The sequence below is a fragment of the Lissotriton vulgaris genome, chromosome 10 (assembly GCF_964263255.1).
Source record: "Lissotriton vulgaris chromosome 10, aLisVul1.2, whole genome shotgun sequence".
NCBI lineage: Eukaryota > Metazoa > Chordata > Amphibia > Caudata > Salamandridae > Lissotriton > Lissotriton vulgaris.
In genome coordinates, this window is record NC_141698.1 from 671058466 (window position 1) to 671078552 (window position 20087).

Consider the following 20087-nt stretch of genomic DNA (forward strand, 5'->3'; position numbering starts at 1 on the left):
GACGGAATCTTAGATCCTGTTTGAGGTGGCAGTCTTTCCCCCCAACCTCTGCATTCTGTCCACCAGCATTATAATGCGATGGTCGGACCAATAGCCTCTCTGTCAGTGGGACCGCAAATGATGGCCTGTCAGTAGTGGTCGCATGACCGCAACTAATGGCCTGTCAGTGGTGGTCTCATCTACATCATAATCAGGTTCTAACTGTGGAATACTCCACTAACAGCCAATTCACCTTCAAAGTCAAAATAAATTAAAGCACTAGCCTACGTCCCTTTCACAGCAGGTAGTCAACCACTATAACATACTAATAGAAAGCCCTAACTGTCAACAAAATAAAGACAAATTAGGTCCCTTATGACAATTTTGAAGATACATGGGTTGCCAAACTGCATAGGTCAGGACACAGATGCCAAGCCAAATTCCAGATAGCGTGGTGGAATGGCAGCATCCTGGCACAGTAAAACCAAAACAAACAACAAGGTTGGCATATTGCCTTCCTGTCACACTCACCTGAGTCTGCAGACGATTGCTGTAGGGCGCGCGGCGAGTGCGGTGTCAACGTTCGCTCGTGGCCTCAGAGAACTCCATTTCCCAGATATCCTGCTGCCTGGTAGGTGTGCGGGCACTCTGATGATGCGCCTACCCAAAATCGAATTCATGCAGGGCGGCGGCGGCAATCAGTGCTGCAAATTCTGTTCAGCAGGGATACCAGATCGAGGAAGATCCAGGCGCAGAGAATCCTTGACTTTTTTTTTTTTGTCCTCATACGCCACTTCCCACCCCTTCTTTTCTTGTAGCGCCCTTAGGTGGTTTTCAACTCAACTATGAGAGGTTGTTTCCTACTGCTTATACTGCAGTTTTTTAGGCTTGAGGGAGATGGGAAGTACCACAGCCATGCCTGGTGTAGCAAAGCATATAGACTACATTGACCTCCAAGAGCATCAAAAGTGACTTAATCATCGGACCATTTTTCTTCTCACATCGTTGATATCATAGAATTTAGAGCTCCCATTCCCCTCACCCAAAGTGATTTAGAAATAAAGTCCAAAACTGGTGCTTCCTTTTATATTGGCCGGCCATATCCAACTTGGCTATGCCTCTCATAGCTCTAATCCACATTAAGTCTGTCGGAGGCTCTGGCGATACCCACAATTTGCATATTTCTCTTCGAGCAATCAAAATGGCATAAAAAAACAACTTAGAATTATCATCAAGGCCCTTACCTTGTGTGTCCAATCTGCCCGAGATAATCTGTTCAGGGCTTACCTTGATATTTAGCTCCATCCTTTTTGATAACGTTATACTTACAGCTGCCCAAAAATCTTGAATCTCCGGGCATGTCACAAACATGTGAATATCGTCTTCATTTGGGCTTTTGCATTTAGGGCATAGCACCGTGCCCCCATCCTTAAATTTAGCGAGCCTCTTTGGGGTCCAATATGCCCTGTGGAGAGTGAACAATTGATTCCTCCTTAAATTTGCAGGTTTTACCACTTTGTAAAGAATCAACATATCTACTTGCCATTGTTCTTCTGTAGCGATCCTCGGCAAGCACTCTCCCCACAGGACCTCCGGTAGTTGAAAAGGGCCATCCTCCATTTCGACTATTGCCCAGTACCATGTTGCCACTTCTTTCTTTATCCGTGTGTTTGAAACCAGCTTCTCTTCAAACTCGTTGTGCCGTCCAATTAACTTTTCTTTTCCTATCTGAAGATACTTAAATTTTGCAAAGTTACGACCCCAAAGTTCCTCGCAGACCGCCCACGGTAACAAAACTCCTTCGCAGAACAGCTCGCCCAAACCTGTGGGCCTTCTGTTTTTAATACCCTTGCTAATACATCCTCCGTCCAACTTGGTGCCCCCGGAGCCTCCCAGATTGGCGCAGCCGCACTAAAGTATGGGATTTTTGTCACTCGCCTGGTACGGTACCACACCGTAGCTAAATCTCTTAAGACCTTCAGTCTTACTTTTTTAAAGTACTTTGGATCTGCGAATTTATACAAAAAACCCCGCGAGTGGCACTTTTCTACTTTCAACATGGCAGCAAAGAGGTCCCCTATCGCTAAATTATTGGGGTTTCCGAGGAGCATTCTACAATTTTTAAGCAGAAAAGCCCAAGAATAAATTTGAAAATCTGGAGCTGCTAGACCTCCCTTAGCATATTTTCTCCGAATTTTTTTCCAAGATAGCCTTGACCCCTTGGAACCCCAGATAAATGAACCGATTTCACTCTGTAACTTAACTAATCCCTCTTTCTCAAACATGAGAGGAATAGAATCAAATAAAAAGGTCAACTTAGGAAGCACCATCATCTTAACTAAATTTACCCGGCCAATCATAGTTAGTGGTATCAAACTCCAATTTCTCAAAATTGCGGAGATGTCTTTCCTTGTTTTGGCCAGATTTACCGTTGCTAATTGTTTTATGTCTTGAGTGACTTGTATCCCATGGTATCTAATCTGTTTTTTTGAGATTCCAGGCTCCACATCCATATTCCAAGCCATAATTTCAGTTTTATCAGAGTTTAGTCGATATCCTGAAACTTCTCCAAACTTCTTTGTAATGTTTTCTATTTCGACCAGTGATTTTGTCAAGTTCGATGTTAAAATTACAATATCGTCCGCATATAAACCTATCTTTCTTGACCAGCCCTGAAACGTGAAAGCTGGGATATTCTCTGTCTCTCTTATTTTGCAGGCCAACGGTTCGATATAAAGGTCAAATAAGAGCGGGGAAAGAGGGCATCCCTGCCTGGTTCCTCGCATGATCCTGATAGATTTTGTAAGAACTCCATTAACCAGTACCTTGGAATTCGGCGTGTGATATAGTCGTGACACAATTTGCAGAAAGTTTTCCCCTAGCTGAAGATGTTCTATTAGAATTTTCAAAAACTCCCAATGTACACGATCAAAAGCTTTAGCAGCATCTAAAGCCACCACCGCCAGAGGGAGCTTCTGCTCGACAGCAACATCTATACTACCTATCAGGGAAAACGTTAGTTCATTTAAGTGTCTACCTTGTACAAACCCTTTTTGGTCTTCGTGAATAAAGTACGGAATCACTTTACCCAGCCTATCAGCCAAGATCTTGGCAAACAGCTTATAATCACAGTTTAGGAGTGAGATAGGTCTATATGAATCCATGTACCACTTTAGACTCTTACCCTCTCATAGATAATATCAAGTTGCTCAAATTATTAACCAAAGTTAAAACTGGCTCCCCTGATGACATTTGCCCCCCTCACATCTTGAAAGAAGTGGGCACCAATCTCCCTGAGTGCTTACTTTCTTTATTGAATGGGTCACTTGTACAGGGCAAAGTTCCATGCAACATGAAAAAAGCTCTTCTCGTTCCCCTCATAAAAAAGGCAGGAGCCAACCCGCTCGATCCCATCAACTATAGACCCATATCGCTGTTGCCATACTGTGCCAAACTGCTGGAGTCACACGTGTGCGAGACTATCTCCAGCTTCTTGGAAAAATCTGAGTATTTGGCACCGAATCAAGCAGGGTTCCGTCCTTGCCACTCCACCGAGGCGGTCATCCTCTCGGTGTTAAATACATTGAGGCGGAATGCAGATGCAGGAATCCATCAGGCGCTTGTGTTGCTGGACCTCTCTGCTGCGTTCGACACGGTCGACCACACCATCTTGGTCGACCGTGTCGAGCAGGCAGGTCTCAGGGGCCCCGCATTGAGCTGGATCCGCTCTTTCATCTCGGGCCACACACAATCGGTCAGACTGGGCTCCTTCTCCGCCCCCACTATACCCACCACCTGCGGGGTACCACAAGGTTCCTCGTTATCTCCCCTTCTTTTTAATGTCTACCTACGCCCTCTCTTGCACTCCCTGCGGAACGTTAATGTTACCATCTTTAACTACGCGGATGATTTGCAGCTCATCTTCCCTCTTAACAACATGGACTCAGTGGACGAATTCCAAAGAACTATGTCCCACATACTGAGTTGGATGAGCTGCAATCATCTGAAGCTCAACCCGGGCAAGACCGAGCTGGTCCTGCCCGGACAGAGCTCACTTAGTTGGAATTCCAACTTCTGGCCCACTAACATGGGAGCGCCTCCCACTAAGTCGTCCGTGGTTAAAAGCCTAGGCATTTTCATCAGCGAGCATCTCTCGCTAAAAAGACAGGTTGGAGCGGTGGTATCCTCCAGCATTTTTCAACTGAAGAAAATTAGGAAAATTGCTCGTTTCTTCTCTTCAGCAGCCCTTACACAGATTGTCCTTTCCTTGGTTCTGTCCAGGCTGGATTTCTCTAACAGCCTTTACCTCGGCCTCCAAATTGGTGAGCTTAAACGCCTCCAGCTTGTCCAGAACCAAGCCGCCAGGCTCCTTCTGAATATTTCCACGAGACAATCCATCAGACCTGGCCTCAAGCAGCTACATTGGTTGCCAGTTGAGCAACGTGTGGCCTTCAAAGCTGGTTGTGTTCTGTTCCGGTCTCTGAACGACTCTGGCCCTTCATTTATCAGAGATCTATTCAAAAAATATTGCCCCTCCCGTCATCTCCGATCCACCTATAAATCACTTCTGATTGTACCTCCATTCAAAAGGAAACGCCTCGGAGGCAGCTGCTTCGACCACCAAGCTGCGGTTCTTTGGAATTCTCTTCCCCTCCATATAAAGCAGAATGATAACATCCTCAGCTTTAGACAATCCTTGAAAACCTGGCTGTTTTCTCAAGCTTACTACTGATAGCACCGCTCTATCCTTTGACTGCCTTGCCTGGTTCCTCCTACAGCGCCATGAAGCCTCCGGGCGTACGAGCGCTTAACAAATCCCAACTAACATTAACATTAACATTAACATTAACTTGCCAGGTTTAGGTATAACGATTATGTTTGCCTGGTTCCATGATGCAGGAATCTCCATTCTTTCAGAAAACACCTCATTAAACACCTTAGTTAGTAATGGTGCCAACCCCTGCATTAGACTCTTATAGACTTCTACAGGAAGACCATCGGGGCCAGGAGCTTCACCTTTTTTTGCCTGCCTAATACCTTCCTCTACCTCTTCCTGCCTGATCTCTCTATTCAGAACTCTTCAGTTTTCTTCCGTAGAGGGCTTTAGAACTCTGACCCACTCCTCTATCTTCTGCCTGTCCATATGCAAATCCTCACTATACACTTCCTCGAAGTGATTATAAAATGCTTCCACTATCTCATTTGTGTTTGAGGCTACTTTTTCTTCTACACCAACCTTGATCTCTTTTATCATGTTTCTGACCCGGTCTTTCCTAACCTTCCAAGCTAACAGTTTGCCTGTGTTTTCCCCGTATTCGAAGTGATCCTGTTTAGAAGCCTCCCATCTCTCCTTCACCCTTTTAATAATCACGGCAGTGAGTTGTTCCTTTAACCCTTCCAATTCTTGAAGAATCTCCTCCTTAGGAGCTACCCCCGAATTTACAATAATGGTTTCATACTTTCGAATTTCCTGTTCCAAACTCAGTACTTCCTGGCAATATATTCTCCTTCTGTTAGCCCCCAAGGTTCCCAGTCGCCTCCGAAGAAAACCCTTAGTAGCCTCCCATACAATGTCCAATCTGGTTGATCCTAAATGTTGTTCAATAAAGACCTCAAGCTCCTGTTGAAGGGACTGCATTGCTTCCTGATCATACAGAACTGTGCGATCTAATCTCCAGACTGAATCCATGTCGCATCTCCCAACTTCCAGTTCTAAGAAGACCGCTGAGTGATCGGACAGATGAACCCCTACATGTACAACCTCTTTCACTTTATCCGTTATTCTTGCATCTAATAGAAAAAAATCTATTCTGGATCTATGAATGTATTTTTTATTGTAATATGTGTATCCAAGCCCAGACCCGGCCAACTTCCTCCAAATGTCGCATAACCCAAACTGCTCTATTACATTTTTAACACTGGACGCCATTTTGCAATTTCCCACGGCTCTACTATTCGCAGATCTGTCAAGCTTGGCATCCAGTACTGTGTTAAAGTCCCCTGCAAGAACTACGTAACCTGACAGCCCTGTCATCTCTTTTGTTAGTTCTACCAACGGGGTGACATCGTCCTGGTTAGGGCCATAATATCCAATAATATTATATAATGATCCCACTATCTTTAGAGTCACAATCAACCACCGGCTTTTCTCATCCGCAGTGCTACTGTCTGTCTGGCAATCTAGCCCATTTCTAATTATCACAAGTATTCCTCTAGTAACCCTTGTTTGTGGTGAACTATAAAAGTGCCTTATCCACCGAAGTCGACCCATAAATTGTTTGCACTCTTCCTCTGTTAAATGAGTCTCTTGAAGGATCATTATGTTTGCTGAAGTATCTCTTAAGTACTTCAAAATCCTGTCTCTTCTCGCTTTTACTCTTAGACCATTAACATTCCATGACATCATCTCACCATCTGTGTTTTTCCCCTCATACTCTTACCGTCCACCATCATATAATACTTTCGAACTTTTTAACCTCAAGGTGGTCAATAGCACATGAGAACATTTTTGTTTTTCACCCCCCCTTCTGCCTATCCCACCCCCCACACCTGTGTCCTAACTGTCGCCCCCTCCCCTCCGTGCCCCCCCCCCTCCCCGGGAGAACCCTTCCAGATTCCTAAGGCCCAAAGCCTAGGCCCTTTGAGTGCCGGTCACCAGCGGACGTGCTACCCAAACTTCTGTAAATAACCCAATTTTTTATTTTTTTATTTATGTTTTATACTGATTGCGCAACCCGTGATTTCATCCTACATCAATTAACTATGCACCACCACCCTGACAGTGCTCCAGGAAGCTATCCACGCCTTCCACAAATCTAAAGGAATACATTTTATTATTCCACATAACTTTTAAGAAAGCTGGGAATTTTAACTGCACCGTCGCCCCCAATTTCCTTAGAGGCTCAATTCGCTTCCCCAGCTCCCACTCCCTTTTTGCGGTAACTACCGACAGATCTGATCTGATCTCAATTTTAGCTTCCCCCACCGTTAGGGAGCCCTTCTTCAATGCCATGGCAAGGATCTTTTCTTTTAGGCTGTAAGTGAGAAAATTAATCAAGATCCTTCTAGGTTTAGACCGATTTGGATTCAATCTGAAGGGATCGCGATGGATCCTCTGTATATCAGCAGCAATCTCCTCTTCAGACTCTTCTATCTGCAGTTCAGATTTTAATAAATGAACCACAAAACCTTTTAAATCTTCTCCCTCCTTTCCCTCTGGAAGCTTCAACACTTTCAGATTATTCCTTCGCTGCATGTTTTCCAACTTCTCCAACCGGTCCTCGTATGCTCTCTCTCTAAATTTAACCTCTTCTAGCTCCTTACAGTTATCTTCCACAGCCGCCTGCATCTCCTTAACCTCCTGCTCAAGTTTTCCTGTCCATGTGTTTAACTCGTAAAACTTAGCCTCCAATAACCCCACTGCCTCCCTGATGCCATCCTGCTTGACTTTAGATTCCTCAAAGCCCCTGTGAACATCTAAATCTAATTTTCTTAGAAGGGCTATAACCATGCTGTCCGAATGCATCACTCCATCTCCTAAAGTGGCTCCCTCCTCTTTAATCCCTTCAATCTTACCCCCGTTCTCACCAACTCCCCCTCCCACAAGTTTTTCTGGCTCTATCGGACTTTTAAATGGGCCACCTTCTATTGGAGTTGCCGACAAGCTGCCATCCTCGGCCTCCATCTCTCCCACTTCTGCCTCTGGAGCCTCCTCCACCTCCAAAATTTTATATCGGTTCGCGCTCAAATGTTCCACCCAGTCTGCCCAGCTGTTATTCAGCTCAGTTGTTAACTCTCCTTGCTTACAACCTCTGGTGAGAACCAATGTCTTGGGAACAGGTTTAAAATAAGAATTTAAAGACGGGTTGGTAGAGATTTTCTTCCAGAGGATTCCTAACCTGCTTGTTTGCCTTGTTGTTTTTTTAAAATTTAGATTCGGCTTGTATAGAGTTTTACTCTTCTGCTGTGAGTTATGAGGACTCCAGCCCTCCCCTACAGGCTTCCCTGTACCCCTCAGTGTGCAGCCTGAATTGGATTTTTGTGGGCTTTTTCCTTTCTCTTTCGGGCGGGTAATCACCTCCTTGCAGTTATTTAACTCCTTCACAGCCCTTCCCCCAGCTAGCACCTCTCGCCCTGCTGTGTCATGTAAGAGAATTTCAGAGCCGGGGTGGTCCCTGCTTTTAAGGGGTGAGGAAGCAGTTGCCTGAAAACGACTCCCCTCCTGTGCTGTCCCTCTCCCCACGGCCCCACCCACAGAAAACTGAAACCTCGCCACCGCCCGCCTACCTCTACCTCTTTCCAAAGCTGCACGACTCCAACTCTCAGAGCCTCCCGGCGAATACACCTCGGATAAAGTTCCTGGTGCTTCCTTCTCAGCTGCCTTCACTGCCGCTAGTGCAGTGCAGCTTGCGACGCCCCCGTCTGCGTTCTCCATAAGCTGCCGCCGCCTCTGCTTTCCGTTTGCCGGCAGAACCTGCCGGGCTCTCACTTGAGCGGTAGAACTCCACTATACCGCTGCGCTGCCTTAAATTGATTTACCCTCGCACACCCTTACTCTCACGGGTTAGTGAGCTTCAAAATCGCCGCTATCCATCGCTTTTCGCGTCGTTTTTCTTCTTTTTTGCTCGCTCCTGCACGCCGCCTTAGACTGGCACTCCCGACCAGTCCCTCTAGCTGTCCGCCATGTTCCCCCTAACCACACCCCGAGTTTAGCATAGTTCTGACTTTTAAAGAGTCGAGGACTTCGCCCACTTGCTATTTCCCGAGAATCCTTGACTTTTTGGACGCTTTCATGAAGGGCGGTAAGGGTGACGTTGTCACCGCTCTGGGGGCATAACATTTCAACTTCACAAGGATGTGAATTGGAACTCTGTGCTCAATTTCCTAGCATCTGCCCTTATTGTAGAGAAGGGAAGCTATACCTCCAAAGTGTACTGTGTATAGATTCATAGTGTTTATGCCTAAGAAGTACTTTTATCACTGGAATGGTAATGGATTTTATTAGCGGTGCTGAAACAGCAGAAGAGGGTTTGGCATGAGAGGTTAATGCCAGTACCGTCCTGGGAGTTTGGAATAAAACTTTGATAGAATTCACAGCTCAAGAATTTATTCTCTCCTGATCGTTGTTGGGTTGATGATGGCCACCTTAGAGTATATAATGGCATCCTTGGTTATCGTCCAACAGGAATTAGCTGCGTCTAGGGCAGAAACTGCGGGCTTACAAGACTGAGCTGATAAATTACAGAGGAACCCGTTTGATATGAGCGCAGGTAATGGTAGCGGTGCTACGTGGTCATCAGGTTTATTTTCAGGAGCTGCATCACCATTGTCGAACTTCCCACATCTATACCTTTGGCGGCCCTTGAAAGGTTTACAGGGGATGAGAGCAAAGTACAGGTTTTTATGACAAAGGTGTTGTTGCACTTTACCTGTAAGCCTCGCACATTTCCTACTAATCAAGCTAGGGTAGCCTTCCTTATTTCGTATCTAGCTGGAGATGCCGCTTTGTGGGCTGTCCCGTTGGTTCGTAATGATGATCCTTTATTGTACAATTGGGATGGATTTAGTTAAGAGTTTGAGAATATCTTTGATTGACGAGCCCATAGTCTCTCAGCTAATAGGGAGTTATTGGAATTAAGGCAAGACAATAAAGCTAGTTGTGTATTTGAATACCTTTCAGCGATTGATATCGGAGACTGGAGGGCCTGAGGATAAGAGAGCAGCCTTGTTTCAATAGGGATTACGAGATGAGCTCAAAGACGTCATAGCCCAGGTAGATCCTCAAGCAGCCAGGTGCACTGATCTCATTAATTTAGCCTTGAGGTTAAATAGTTGGATGAACAATCGTAGGACCGATTGGAGAAGACCTAATAGGTTTTTTTCTAGGTATGAAAAACCAAGGTGTTCTAAGCCTAGCATGGCCAGAGGGCCAGAACCTATGGGGCTAGGAACTGTTTGGGCTCCTTTATCACAAGAGGAACGAGAGCAAAGATCAAAGAGTGGACTATGTTTGTATTGTGGCAAGAAAGGCAATTTAGTGAGGGATTGCCTAGCTAAACCCAAGAATAAACCAGGGTTGCAAATTCTGTTCAGCAGGGACGCCAGATCGAGGAAGAACCACGCTCAGAGAATCCTTGACCTTTTGGACGCTTTCATGAAGGGCGGTAAGGGTGATGTTTTCACCGTTCTGGGGGCAAACCATTTAAACTTCACAACGATGTGAATTGGAATGCTGTGTCAATTTCCTAGCAAATGCCCTTATAGTAGAGGAGGGAAGCTATACCTCCAACATGTACTGTGTATAGATTCATTGTATTTACGCCAAAGAAGTTATTTTATCACTGGAGTGGTAATGGATTTCATTAGCGGTGCTGAAACAGCAGAAGAGGGCTTGGCATGAGAGGTTAATACCAGTACTGTTTCCTTCGTTTCTGATGAGTATTACTACATACATTAAGTGCTCTTGTGATCTTTCTTCCTAGCAGGGGCTTTGATGTGAGTTAGGCTCAACCCCCTCTGTGATGCAAGTACCGACAACCATTGTGGTGGGTACAGTGTGAGTGAGCATTGTGTGTGAGATGTGTATGCTCTTAGTGTGTTGAAAACTTATGATAAGGTGTATTTTCTCATGTGTTAGCATATAAAGAGCCTTCATAATATACAATACCTTCATCAAGGACTTGGTTACAAGAATGCACATTCTTTTCCTTTACAGGTAGTTATTGCTCAGTATAAGTGATATGAGTTTAGACATGTATTACAGAAAGTGAAACAGGCGTTTAAATGGGTTTTTTGTGTTGTAGGTCTCCCTCCCCGCTGTCCCCATCTTTTCCTTCTATCGCTTAATCAGTCCTACCTTCTGCGCTGTTATAGCATCAGAGGGTGGAGTGATTGAGAGGTGGACCCATTTGAGCAACGCACCGATCCTGGGAGTTTGGAATAAAACCTTGACACTTCCAATCCACACTAGGCAGATCTCAATTTACATTACGTAAATGTATCGAAACATTACAAAAGAACAAAGCTAGCAGGAGTTGTGAATGGAACAATATGTTACCAAATTTAACACTAAACTTAACAAACAAACAAAAAATAAATATGAGATGCTACAAAGCAAAGTCAAAATATTCATAAATAACAAAGGGTTAGGGAGCCGATGTAGGTGACCCATTACCGGTCGGTAAACCCGAAATTCGGTAAATTTCAGGCTCACCGACCAGTATTGAGCCATTTCAGATGTAGGGGATGATTTGGTAAATCATCCCCTACATGGGGCATGCAGCAATGATTCTGTATTTACCGAAACATTATTTACCTATTCGGTATTTACCGAATCGGTAAATGGCATGTAGAAAGCACTTTTAAGAGTGCTTATGTGCTTTAAGGATTTGTTATTTACCACCAACTATTAGTTGGTGGTAAATACCGAATACCTTTGAAAATGCAAATCTGTGCATTTTCAACAGTGCCATGTGGCACACATACATGCCCTTAGGGCATGTATGTGTGCCACAGCATGTATGTGTGCCACATGTGCACACAAGCACTATTCAGGGGTGCAACAGGGTGTCAATGTGACACCCTGCCACCCTTGAATGTTTCACTATTTTACTGAATCAGTATTTACTGATTCAGTATTTCACATTCATTCCTATGGGCCTGCAGGCCCATAGGAAATAATGGGAATTACCGAATCAGTAAATACTGATTCAGTAAATACCGAATCATACCGATTCGGTAATACTTTCCAATTTTTTTTTCTACATAGCATTTACCGATTTTAAAATACTGAATCAGTAAAATTCAGTATTCTAGAATCAGTAAATATGGATTACCTACAACTGTCCCTAGATTACTTAGAAGTAATAGCCAAATCTATCCTCTAAAATACATATTAAACTGCCATAAACCTAAAAAGAACACTACTATAACAAAAGCATTAATATTAACTGTGTATGTCCGCCGCTTTTCTACTGGTCGGCAATCATTCCGATTGCCGGCCGGGCAGAGCTGGGGCATAATATGGTGGCCATCCATATTATGATGTTGGGTATCACAGGCCTTTTCATGGCGGCTTAGCCGCCATGTAAAGGCTGGAGGGGAATTACTTTGGGGGCCTGTTGTGGGCCCCCGTGGTTGGGGGTTACACTTGAGGGGTACCTATGGTACCCACTTCATTGTCATGGACAAGGTAGCAGTGTACAGCAAGCCTCTTTGGCCGGGCGGCGGTCGCATCCTAATTGGCAGTGTGGGACTGCCGCACCGCTGGCGGCCGGTCCCAGCACTGCTAGGGTGGTGGGTGGACTAAAGTCTGCCCACCATCTTAATGGGTCCCTTAAAAGTGTGATATTTAATATTCCCACTCCAATATAAACCAATTTCGGGAAGGTGTTTGACAGTAAAGGGGTGACATTTACTATTCCCACTCTAATCTAAACCAATTTGGGGAAGGTGTTAAACAGTGAAGGGGTAACATTTACTACCCCTTTAAATCACACAAAAGGGCCAGAGGAGATTTAAAGGCCAGCAGGAGTTAACTTTACTAATATGTAAGTATGAATCAGAAAAGAAACTCCTGAATCTACAATAAACACAATATTATTGAGACTAATTGCCATGGTGGTGTATCCATTTTAAAGGATGATTTCCCTCACCCACAGTAGGTGGTATGCTTCATTATTGGGAACCTTCTCGCACCAAAATACCTAGTCACGGAGAGGGCTACAACCCCTTCTCTGAGAGGGAGGAGCTCAGGAATGTTAGAAAGAGGTATGGTAAATACCTTTTAGATGAGTACAAGAGGGATGAGGAGAGCAGAGCAAAATCAAATGAAAATGATGATGGTTAAAACTAGCTTTATTAGTGCACCCCTGGGCCAGGATTAAAAAGAGGCACTGCAGGAAAAAACTTAAACCTGATTTATGGGGTGTCAAAAGGGGACATCGACAAAAAGGTTGTGGGCAACTGTCTGTGAGTATGCTTCGTAACCAGGACACAATGCAAACCTACCAGCAGCCCAAGTACTTTTAAAAGCTTTGAAGGTGACTGCTGTTAATATCTCTGCATTGTGGTTTCTTTTAAAAAATGTAATCGGCAAAGCAGCTTGTTTTATGAACCTTCATACTTCAAATGTATATAACATTAGCCATATTTACAAATACATGAAGGTTAGGAAAAAATGTTAAGCACATTTATATAAAGGTGGAGTTATTTGCTACCCCAAGGAATGACAGCATTGATATGGGGTGTCTGGATCTTTGGTTTTTCAACTACCTTCAGTTTTGAGACTACCCTCACCATTTGAATAAAGAAGGTTCAATCATTGAACATATTGCTTAGTCTGACTTATTCATAAAACATTTGAAAAATGTTTCAGCAGACAACTATACAATTTCTTTTTAGACAAATGGAGTGATAACTGCATTGGCCAAACAAACAGTTGGGAAAATTGGGTGAAGTAATGACCTTTGATAATGTCATGAATATCATCATGCATGGGCATACATTTACTAATACCACAAATTTAAAAGTTTAACACTTTAGAATAATTCAAGATCTTTTTTTTACACCCATTAAACTTCAGATATGGGGTGCAAGGCACGATTCCAGATAATTTTAGATGTGACACACCGGAAGCAGACCCGATTTATTTGTTTGCTCGTGTAGTAAAATCCAGATATTTTGGAATCAAATATTTAAAGAAAATACTAAATTGACCGGATCTAAACTTAGCTGTGCCTCATGTGTCCCTCCCATCTTTGCCAAAACTATGATGTTATGTTAGAGTGCTGATATTTTCCCCACATACCATATGCTGTATAGTCTGAGGTAGCGAAGGCCATTCTTACTGGGTATGTGCTTTGCTTTAACAGTGAACCCAGCCTTTATCGGCCATGTTGTTACCAACTTATCTCTACGTTGCTCATCCTTATCCCTATGAATAGTATACAAGGTGATTCCTACCTCATCAGGATCCGAAAATCCATGCCCAAATACTGAAAAAGCCATTCACCTCCTGAGTGACATAAAAGGCTATTTTTCTCAGCATTCAACCAGTGTTTTCCTGTCTTGATTGAGAATGGGTTGCAAGATAGAAACACAATGTCTAGGAACTCTAACTCCACTCCTCATAGTGCTGTTGTTACACTTAATATTTCACCCAAAATGTGCTCCCTATCTTATTCCTGGGCTGTCTGGTTTTAGGTTTAAACCTATAATAACTGATAAAACCCCACCGGAAGGGAAATAGCCCTCCCCAGTGTAAACATAGAAACACTGAAAGAAAACCTGCACACACACAAACTAAATGCCAGTCAAAGAAAGGAAAAGGAGAGTGAAAGAGTAATTTTTATAACTTTGTTATATAAGGTAGCAGTAAGGAAGCCTAGGGTAACATTATTCTGCTTGAGTTTTGTTGTTTAGGGATGTCACAAAAACATTGTTTGTTCTTCCTTTTTTCAGTTTTGTGGTCTTTGGTCTGAACATACAGGGGTTAGAAGCATGTTTTAGTTGAAGCTTATTTATTTTATAAACTGTAGACAATCAGGAAATATCAAAATCCTATTTGATTTGTTTGCTACGTTTGGGTCTTTCCCTGATAGGAAAAATGTAGGTTTCATAAGAATCTTTCCCAATATGTACTATCACATTTCCCCACAGAGAATTGGTAAAGCCCTTGATACATCGGCCCTCTTTTCTAGTGAGTCAGTATTGATAGTAGGCAAATTGCCAAACACCCCAGGCTTTAAACATTCATTGCAAGGTATAGTGACAGGTAGATATAAAAAAGAGTGCAGTCACAAAGCATCTGGCATATTGGGGAAAACATGACACTGGACTTTTGGAAAACATGGAACCCAGTGTCACTTGGAATGCTGCTGCAAAAAGTTCTTGCCAAATTCAACAAAGATTGGATTGATATTGTTTGTATTTGCAGTGACGTATATGAAAACGCTGTGTGATGACCTGTCAAAATTGATACTTGAGCTGAAGTGCTTCCCATAAGAGATCCTTGCCGCTTGTTAGATGGTATGCTAAAAGCATCTTTAAAATCTTCAGAGTTAATAAAGAATGCTATTGACTTTTTAGTCTGGTGCACTATTTTGTTATGCGCGGAAACTAAAATGCTAATATTTCTAATTTTGCGCTTTGTGTTGCATCAAACAAAAAGTCATCCCGACTGTGTTACCTAGCTGGTGGTTCTCAATCCTAGAGGTCATGAATGATATATTATCTATATGGCAACCGTTTACAGAACTTTTTCTGAGTGATGATGCCAAAGGCAAGAAATGTTAGGATCTTAGGTCACAAATTGATTGTGATTTGAAAAAAAGTACACTCTACTGCATTCTTAGATTTTTACAGGAAAGCATGACTGCTGTAGTGGACATAATAAAAAAACTAGAGTCTGAAAACACACTTGTCTACCAAGTGCTCAGCATATTTGGTGTAGATGAGAAACATCTCCTAGAGAATAGGCTTAGTGACACTTTTAGTGACTTTGGCACTGCAACATGTTCCATGTTAGAGTGCTTAGCTCTTGGTAAGCAAATAAATGTTGAGGAGCAAATCAGGAACTTTTAATTTACAATGTATGACAAATAGCCATTCACCAACCATGGCATTTGAAGTCAATGAAGCTTCACTGTGGTACTCTGCACAAGTTATACATCCCTTTCATAAAGGGAAATTTTCTTCGGAGTTTCATAAGTGTTACCTCATTTTTTACCACTTCAATAACTCTGAGGGCATATGCACCCAGTTCAACGCATATGTTGCAGAACCTGCCACAGAGAATCACAATCTTCAGGTGCACCAGTACTGGCATAAAAAGCTATGTCTGTGGCCAGAGTTAGCAAATTGTGTACTGGTTATTTTGGCGTTTCCTGTCTCAAAGTGCATATATTGAGAGGGCCTTTTCACAGATAAAAGTTTACTTGGGAAGGAAAGAGCGAGCGTGCATGACAAAGACTCATTGAATAAGTATTGTATGGTGTACTTCGATAAGTTTGATTTTTAAAAATGTATTTGGACCTCATACACACTGTCTACATACCATGCACTATCAGTGCAGAAAGCACGCAAAAAAGTTCCATAAAAACACTGTTTCTGTTGTTTTTAATGGCTCAAATATGTGTAACCACTGATAACCACTGTTTTTTCAGGGTACTGAAATCGCTTGAAAACACTGAAAACCCCCCACCAGAATTTACCAAAAATAGAAACAGTAATCAAGAAAGCCTACTTATTCCTTAAATATAATTTTGGGATATGCCCACTTACAGAGATTTTAAGCAAAAACGCAACTTTTTAAGAAAGAAGGACATCACAACCTTTATTATTTCACCTATATAGTATGTGACTACATGAGATGTCCCCTCTCTTGCTCCTGTGTGGCATGTAAACGATTAGTATAGGGTAAGTCTATACATTTGTTTGGTGAGTATGTATGGTGCAAACTTCTAACCAGAGTGTAATACTGTTTTTTGTTCACAATTTGCAGTGTAATCTTATCTGCATGTGATGTCAATTTGGAAGTTTGTAATAAGATTCATGTTTTCATGTATGCTATATCCTTATCTGAACAGACAATTCCCATGACCAAAACTGATAACAGCAAGCATCTTATGCATGTTTTCTGTTTGTCCTCTGCCTATATACAAATGTACAGTTTTGATTATCCTATGATCAAACAGGGATCAATCCTGATAACTCACAGGCACAGGGCCCACAGGGGCAAATTGGGTAGGCTGAGACATGTTGGTTAAATAATGGATGGGAGACCAATTGTGTACTATAATCATCCACTTTTTGGAATATTTTAACACCTGCCAAACCTGTCAAATACCTGCGATTTTGCAACTCGCAGGCTGTGTGATCACAGAACCCTTTTGCACCTCTAGGTCTTTATTCTTAAACCGGAGAAAGTTCCAAAACATTCCACTTCCTCTGAGAGTCATGGCACTGGCAGTAGCTAATCTTTCTGTCAACATATTGTTTCCATATAGCAATACTATGGACCTTATTATGAGTCTGGTGGTCCTCAGACCGCCAGACTCGCTGGTGCACGGCAGTCCAGCCACCGCTATACTGGAAGCCTGACTGCCCTATTACCAACTAGGGCAGTAAAACTGCCATTGCACCACCACAACTACCAGGGATCAGATATCCCTGGTCGTGGGGGACGGTCTTGAGGCAGCAATATGCTTGGTGGGACCACTACGGTCCCACCAAGGATATTATGAGTATCCTCTATGCCATGGTTTTCATGGCAGTTCCAAGAGAGCCAGAGCATAATGTAAAAGCTCCGGTGTCATCCAAAGCCGCCTCCAGTATGCGACGGGCTTAAACTGTGCCACATCCCTGATTGAATGGCATCCCAGGTCTAAATATAAAAGTAATAGCAGGGTAGACTGAGGGAGGCCAATTATGGACCTCAGAAATGTATTTTGTGCAACCACCAGAGCATCCAAATTGGCATATCCCCACAGCTCCACCCGTATAAGATCGAGGTGCCAATGTTAGTGCTATAAATTTGTAGCACAGAGCTATTAGTTTTCTGTGTGATGATCTCTGTTCCTTCTACAGAGCTCCCGAAAGTTGGGCATGCTTAGCAGTAAGACAGTCTATTTGGGGCTTCCAGCTTAGTTTTTTGTCAATTGTCACCCCCAAATAAGAAAAAAATCTCTGTTTGTTCTAGGGTACCTCCCTTCATTCTGACCCTACCCACAATGTTCTTGGAGTTATGTAGGACCATATATTTTGTTTTGTCCACATTGACAATAAGATCATGGTCCTCACAAAATTCCTCAAATCGTGTGAGGGCACGTTATAGGCCCGTTCTTGTCTTGGAGACAATGAGGGTGTCGTCGGCAAACACAAGTAATGGAATCTTTGACCCAACCAAAGACGGAGTATCCATGGAAAGGTTTTCAAAGTATTGGTCTACCCCATTAATAAAAATTGAGAAGAGGGTGGGTGCTAGAATGCACCCCTGTCTCACCCCCTACCCAACCGGGAACTTTTCAGTGGTGCTTCCCCCCGCGTCCCATCTCACCTGCGCGTAATTGTTGGCATGCAACTTCAAAAATGTGCGCCACATCTTGGTGCGAGGTACAAGGTCAAATGCCGACTTAAGATTGACAAAGGCTGCATAGATAGTGCCTTTCCCTAATATTACAATACGCCAGTATATATGTATAAACCGGAGCACCTGATCTATTGTGCTGGTGCAAGGCTGAAAACCCACCTGAAGATGGAAGAGGATATCACATTCCTCCATCCAGGCCTGAATTCTACTGAGTACCACCCTTGCTGACACCTTTTGGATGCAGTCGATAAGGCTTATGGCCTGTAGTTCCCAAGTAGGGAGCGATCCCATTTTTTGAAGATGGGAAGTATTACTGCTCCTGCCCAGGTGCCAGGCATGGGTGCTCCATTAGAAATGGCATTCATAAGAAGCTGTATATATAATGCCCAGGTATCAATGTCATGGAGAAATAAATCAGCAGGAATGCAGTTAGGCCCAGGCGCCCTACCTCTTGGGACCAAGAGTAGAGCATTTTCCGCTTCTTTCTTAGAGAAGTGTAGGGTTGAAATGGGGGGTGGCATTTCAAACAGGTCATGTGTGTCTTCAGCACAGGCAAACTGGCCTTTGAAACATGAGACCCATTGATCTGGCTCCACATAGTTTGAGGGCACATTGTTAGGTAACCCACTGCCCCACTTCACCATGTGCCAAAAGGCTGTCATATTTCTCTCGGTACATGCTTTAAGCAATTCGGCCCAATGTTGATCATGTTAGTCCCTTTTGGCACGGTGTTGATCTACTTTATAGGCAGTCCTAGCCTTGAGTATGACTTCCCTATCTTTTGACCTAAAAGCTGAAGCTAGACTTCTGTAAGCCATGCGGCAAGAAGTATTGTACCAGGCAGCAGCTTTGTTGTCCGTAAGAATTGAGAATGTTTTGGTTTTAGTGATAAAAAAGCCTTTGAGATTAGTAAAGAGGTCCTCATGGACCTGCATAACTATAGAATTCGAGTCTTTCTACACAGCACCAGTCTGGAGAGTATCTACGGCGTTAGCTACCAACTTACTCATTTGTTTCACAGGCTCACCCTTTTTAATCACATTTGCCCATTTGATTCATCGAGTATCATTTGCCATTTGGGCCTCTACATAATCTACACGTGGGGCCAACCCTGCTCCTCGGGCTATATGCAGGGGATGTAGGGAGAGTAATAACGGGTTATTGTCACTTTCGGGTCTTTCGCAGACCACCATGTCTATTAAGTTAGACCAGAACTCATTGTTGAGTAGGAAAAAATCTATACGACTTGTACGTGCCCCGTACTAAAAGTGGGCATACCATGCTTGTCAGATCTAGATCTCCCATTAGCTGCTCTCACCCCTTGTTCCAGACAGAAAACATTTAGTTGGAGTGATGCGCTCGACCATCTATTTATTGCAGGAAGGTCCAGGAGAGGAATGGACCACTGAACGTCTTACTCTATACTAAAATTAATATCATGGAAATCCAGGGGTTCAAACGTACAATTAAAATCTCTGGCTAATATTACATTATTGTCACCTCTGTGTTCTAATAAAAAGGCATCTAAACATGCAACCATGGGTGAAGCTATCCCACCTGGCAAACCCCTTGTGAACACATTTATAAGTAGGAGGTCTGGGATTTTTCCCAGATGCAGCCTAATTATGAGGATGTCCCTGCAATTGATATGAATCTCCTCCAACTTGAATTGGTCACACTGCCTCACCCAAGTAATCAGTCCCCCTTTTGGTCCACCACGCTCTCCCAGCAGTTTTTGAAAAATTTAAATAGCCTTGACGGAATAACTGATCTACTGCCCAAGTCTCTTGAAAAAACAAAATGTCTTGCTCCTCAATGAAGGTGGACTACTCGACAGAGGCTATTTTTTTTAAAAGCCCGCGATGTTCCATGAAACTAGTTTAGGACCTGCTATCTCACTATGGGTATCACTATAGCATAGATTGGGGCATAGACCACACCTCACCACAGGAAGATTAGCCCCTTTATTCTGGGAGTTGACAACAGGTGTTATACCACAGGCACTCCCTAGAACCCGGTC

At 43.3% G+C, this 20087-nt stretch overlaps 1 protein-coding gene across 1 annotated transcript in view; it reads right to left on the reverse strand.

Moving 5' to 3' along the window:
• VIPR2 (vasoactive intestinal peptide receptor 2) overlaps nucleotides 1–20087 on the reverse strand; it is a 1121328-nt gene that overhangs the window by 99497 nt on the left and 1001744 nt on the right. The window lies entirely within an intron of this gene.